At 39.1% G+C, this 5,618-nt stretch overlaps 1 pseudogene; it reads left to right on the top strand.

Annotated features, from left to right (window-relative positions):
* The first annotated feature begins 1,040 nt into the window (after window positions 1-1,040).
* On the top strand, window positions 1,041-1,722 carry LOC149257981 (germin-like protein 1-3 pseudogene; annotated as a pseudogene).
* The last annotated feature ends 3,896 nt before the right edge of the window (window positions 1,723-5,618 follow it).

Genomic DNA, 5,618 nt, shown 5'->3' on the forward strand with positions numbered 1-5,618 from the left:
TTGAGCCTCTAGGATCTAGTGTGAGAGATGAGACAAGTGTCACTTCTTCTTATTCATAATTGTTAAATGTTGGTTGATATCACTTCTTGTGATTCATAATTGTTAAATGTTGGTTGATATCACTTCTTTGATTCATAATTGTTAAATGTTGGTTGATATCACTTCTTTGATTCATAATTATTAAATGTTGGTTGATAGTTTTTTGTGGTATGATGACTCCATAGACACTGTAGTGCAGATGTTACAATTTTTGCAATTTTAGAGTAATAACTCTATTGGCAGATGGTCAAATTATATAGTTTCCCAATAGGTAGGTTGCTCTATAACTCTATTGGGAGATGAACAAAATTATATAGTTTCCCATTCGTAAAGTTGCTCTAAAAACCATGTACGAAAACTTTGATTTTGTTAAGCTATACAATCTTACTTTATATATATATATATATATATATATATATATATATATATATATATATATATATATATATATAATAAACACCATTGTCAATTAATTATTTTGTGTGATTAAATATTAACTTTCAAACGGTATCCAACTCTGGATAATTGTACAATTTTTTTAGTTTGAAAAAGTAAAACATGTTATATGAAAGCAGACTTTTTCATTCTTAAAAGACAATCTAAAACAAACTCCGGATCATTGTACAATTTTTTTAGTTTGAAAAAGTAAAACACGTTATATGAAACCAAACTTTTTCATTTTTAAAAGACAATCTAAAACAAATTAGATAAAGGTAGACATTTTCTATTTTTGAATGTCGAAAGAAAATACGCAACTGACCATATCCTCCCGACAGACATATATATATATATATATATATATTTCACAAAACATAACTATAGACTCTAGACTCTAACTAACCAGAACTCTGACACAGTCGTATGCGGCAGAGGGGATTCGGTGGGTGGACCTGCAACACCGGGTCATTTACCATAGTTATAAAAGGGAGCAACGCTCTCCATTCATAATCAAATTCTATTTATTTTCGAATAGAAGAAAAGAAAAATAGTGAGTTACAGCCATGGAATCCTTTCCGGCGTTAGCAGTTGCAGTACTAGTGATCTTATCATACGCGAATAGTATTGTTATTGTGCGTGCAAGTGATCCAGATCCTTTACAAGACATTTGCGTTGCTGATATGCAAAGCAATGGTAATGTTTCCATGTTGTAATTACATGTAATATAAGAATGCGATGACGGTCACAGCAGACGACTTCCGGTTGAGGGGCCTAGATAAACCAGGAGATACCAGTAACCAGTTGGGATTCGTTGTAACGCCAGCTTTTGTAACGCAGCTACCAGGCTTAAACACCTTGGGAATTTCGTTGGTCCGCCTTGATTTCGCTGCTCCTCTCGGCCTCAACCCTCCTCACACACATCCGCGGGCCACCGAAATCTTGGTGGTGATCGAGGGTACTCTCTTGGTTGGCTTTATCACCACTAACAACACTCTGTTCTCCACAACGCTGGAGAAGGGAGACGTGTTTGTGTTCCCTCGAGGTCTTGTGCATTTCCAACAGAACATTGGCCCTGTCAACGCAGTGGCCTTCTCTGGACTGAACAGCCAGAATCCAGGAACTCAGCAGGTTGCGCCGGCCTTGTTCGGAGCCTCTCCTCCTGTTTCTGCCTCTGTGCTCGCCAGAGCTTTCCAGATCGATGACAAGCTCGTCCAAATTATCCAAAGCAGGTTCACATCCTCATGATGTTGATCCGATGCTGTCATCGCTCTTTCCTTCCTTCAATTGTGATGGTATTTATATAGTTAAATAAAACCAACCTCCCGATGTTGTTATCTGAGAGAGGTAATTATAATAGCAGACGCTGCGTTTAATTATAATATAAATAAAAGTTCAATATTTCAAATCTGACGCTGCGTTTGATACACGATTGACAAAGACTTGGAAATACATATCAGTGTTAATTTGGATTATGAAATTTCTCATGTTAATCAATATTCAACTCTTCAGACAAAAACTGAGGAAGTAATCGTCCACCATTCTCACAAAGAGAACAACATCCTTCTTTTAAAAATGTAGTCTACTCAAAACTGCACTGCAGGAACGGCTTTGATACACCGCCTAAATTACCAAGAACTACATAGATTATAGAAAAAATTGAACAAAAGATCAAGTAATAAACATCACTCACACAGGATTTTTCCACAATTCCACGATCATGTACAAAATATTGAACGAGCAATAGAATTCATTCTTCTTGGACGGCCTCTTGCCATTGTCATATTCACTTCGCTATCACTCAGATTAAAGTAATTTCATATATATCGTCAAGATTAAAGTAAATCATACTAAATAATTAATTTATAACTTTATTATTAATAATTATAAAATGGAATCTAATTTTTAATCATGGAAATTCTTAATTGGTAAATCAAATGACTAAAAAACAGTAACTCTTTTCATGTTCAAAATATTTATATTTTATTTTAATTTATTTTTATTTTTATATTTTATTTTAAGGCATAAAGCGAGCAGTCCACTCCTTCTTCAAAGATCTTTACTCTGCCCCCGTAAGACCCTCCTATCGATTCTCAAGCCTATCCGATTGATCTTATTCCTCATTGTGTTCAAGATTCTGACAATATTATACTGACTGCTCCAATTAGTATGAATGAGATTAAAGAAGCTTTGGATTGCATGGATCTAGATAAAGCCCCGGGCCCTGATGGGTTCACTGCAAGGTTCTATCTGACTTGCTGGCCTACAATTAAAAAATGCCTTCTGAGAATGATCCGTAAATCTCAAACCTGCACCAAGATTCGAGGCAGTACCAACTCGGCCTTCCTTGCCTTGATTCCGAAAGACAAAGGTGCCACCGATTTCAGCAGATTCAGGCCCATCTCTTTGTGTAATACAAGTTATAAGTTGATTACAAAAATAATAGCCAACCGTATTAAGAAAAGTCTGCCAGTCATCATCCCTGAAAACCAAGGAGAATTCATAAAAGGGAGAAAGATTCTTGACAATATTGTGCTGGTGCAAGAAGCAATTCATTTGAGGTGTCATCGAAAAGAGAAAGGCATGGTGATTAAGCTAGATTTGACAAATGCCTTTGACAGGGTGAGACATGATTTCCTGTTTTCTGTGATGGAGAAATTTGGCTTCTCAAAAGTTCTCATAACTTGGGAGAAACCTTGCATTGCCTCCCCTTGGATAGCGCCTCTGGTTAATGGTCGTTCAACGGAATTTTTCCAGGCCTCGAGGGGGCTAAGACAAGGTTGCCCTTTGTCCCCACTTCTTTACGCCATTCAAGCTTCGGTGCTCAGCTTCTAGCTAGACTATTGTCAACAGATCCAAACTCTGCCAGGCCTGAGAATGGCTCACAATGTTAAAGAAATAAATCATGCCCAGTTTGCTGATGATACATTATTTCTTGGAGGAGCTAGCATAAATTCTGCTAGAACCTTCAAGAAGGAGCTGGACATTTATAGGGAGGTTTCGGGCAGCAAGATTAACTATCTAAAAAGCACGATCTATGGCTGGAATTGCTCGATAAAAGATTTGATAGACATAGCAAGGCTATTAGAAATGGAAATAACCCTGACCTGGGAGTCATTTAAGTATCTTGGGATCCCAATTTTCAAATCAAATCCTAAGGTAGCTCACTGGATGCCCCTGCTAGACAAGCTAAAACTCATAATACAAGCTTGGGGAGCCTCATGGTTGAATAATGCTGGGAAGGTAATCCTTATGAAATCTATTCTCATAAGTCTCCCAGTTTATCAGAACTCCATTCTACTAGCCCCTAAAACCTTTATTAGTAAAGTGGATGGTCTCCTGAGAATATTTCTGTGGGAGGGAGGGAAAAATAATGAAAGAAGGCTCCATTTAGTTAATTGGGACACTATTAAGAAGCCATTCTTGGAAGGAGGTCTCCAAATGTGGGATCTGGCAGCCCAAAATCTTGCTCTGGGCTCCAAGCTCCTTTGGAACATTGTTTCTGGGAATCCTAGTTGGAGCAAGAGAGTTCTGTGGAAAAAATATTTTCATGGGCAGCGTTTGAGGTGCTTGGACCAGCCTCCTAGAATTTCCAAAGGATCACCAGTTTTCAAACTCTGTCTCACAACTTTGAAACTTTTCAGTCATAAGCTTTATTGGATCCTAGGTAATGGGAAAAAAATAAAAATTTGGGAAGATTCGATTCTTGGAGATCAGCCCTTGAATCAGATGGCAGAACTGGAAAATATCAGAGCTTGGCTTCAGGCCAGCAATCTGGAAACCCTTTGGGACATCTCCAATTGGACAAATGATGCAGAAAGTCTATGGGATGGTTGGAATTTGGGGGAGGTCCCTCATTGGCTGGATGGTGAAGCCAATTTATTGTTGGATTTGCTCCAAGGAAAATCTCCCTTAAAGGCCTCTTCTAAGGACAAAAGAGGGTGGGGTTCTCTTTCAGGCTCTTACTCAGTAGCAAAAGATTACAAAAGTATGATGGTTGTCCCTAGCATCTCCCCAGAGCCAACTCAATGGAAATTTATTTGGTCTTTTCCTGCTCTCCCCAAAATTGACTTCTTTTGCAGGACTCTGGCGCATAAAAGTATCCTCACTAGAGATAACCTGAGGAAGTGTGGAATGGAAGGTCCCTCCAGGTGCCCTCTTTGTGCATCGGATGAAGAAACAGCTAAAAACCTATTCTTATTGTGCCCCTTTGCTCAAGAAGTTTGGAAGGGTGTCCTGATGTTAGGACCTGAAAAATAGAGCTTTCAGGAAATATTCAGGACATACTAAGAAACTGGGACAAGTTATCCCCGTTTTGTCTCTCCAAAAAAAGCCTTCTCAAGACTGGCTGGATGTGGATACCCAAATTCACATGCTAGAAACTGTGGTTGGAGAGGAACAACAGAATATTTAGGGAGGAGAGTTGTAACCCGGTCAGAATTATCACTAAGATCAAAGCTCTGTTGGGGGAGGCCTTAGAAACCAAACCCAACATAAGAAATGGCATGATTCTGGACAGCGAGGAAGACAATGGTTAAAATAGCTTGTTCCAAATCATCAGAATAGATCCATTCCTCCTGCTAAAGCCCCTTCTCAATGGGAAATTCGTCTGGAAGAATAGGAATTCATCAAATGGAGATCTACTTTGGATGATCACTGCCTATTCTTCGATGGGGCCTCTAAAGGTAACCCAGGAAAGGCAAGTGGCGGGGGAGTTATCTTAAGCCCAGGTGGCTCAACTGAGTTGTGCTTTGCTTGGGGTCTGGGGCATGAAAAAAACAACAAAGCAGAGGGTCTTACTCTGTGGCAGGGTCTAAATTTGGCTATCAAGAGGAATCTCCTCTCCATCTCAGTATTTGGAGACTCCAGACTAATTATACAAGCTATGAACTCTCAAAAGATCCCTTCTCAGGTGCAGTTAGCCCCCATCCTCAAAAAAATCAGACTACTATTGTCCAAGTTCCACAAAATATCCTTCTATCGTGTTCTGAGGAAGTTAAACTCATAGGCGGACTTGGCAGCCAACCTAGGCTCTCTCAGGAGAAGGAGATCTCTGTTAGTAAATGATGTTGAATCGAACTGCAGCATTCCTTAATTTTGGAGTTGTCTAGGCCTCTGTTCCTTTGAGCATTTCACTAATTCAC

This window comes from Pinus tabuliformis, chromosome 6 (genome assembly GCF_031772625.1).
Source record: "Pinus tabuliformis cultivar Carrire ecotype Pingquan chromosome 6, CPIR1, whole genome shotgun sequence".
In the NCBI taxonomy this organism is placed as follows: domain Eukaryota; kingdom Viridiplantae; phylum Streptophyta; class Pinopsida; order Pinales; family Pinaceae; genus Pinus; species Pinus tabuliformis.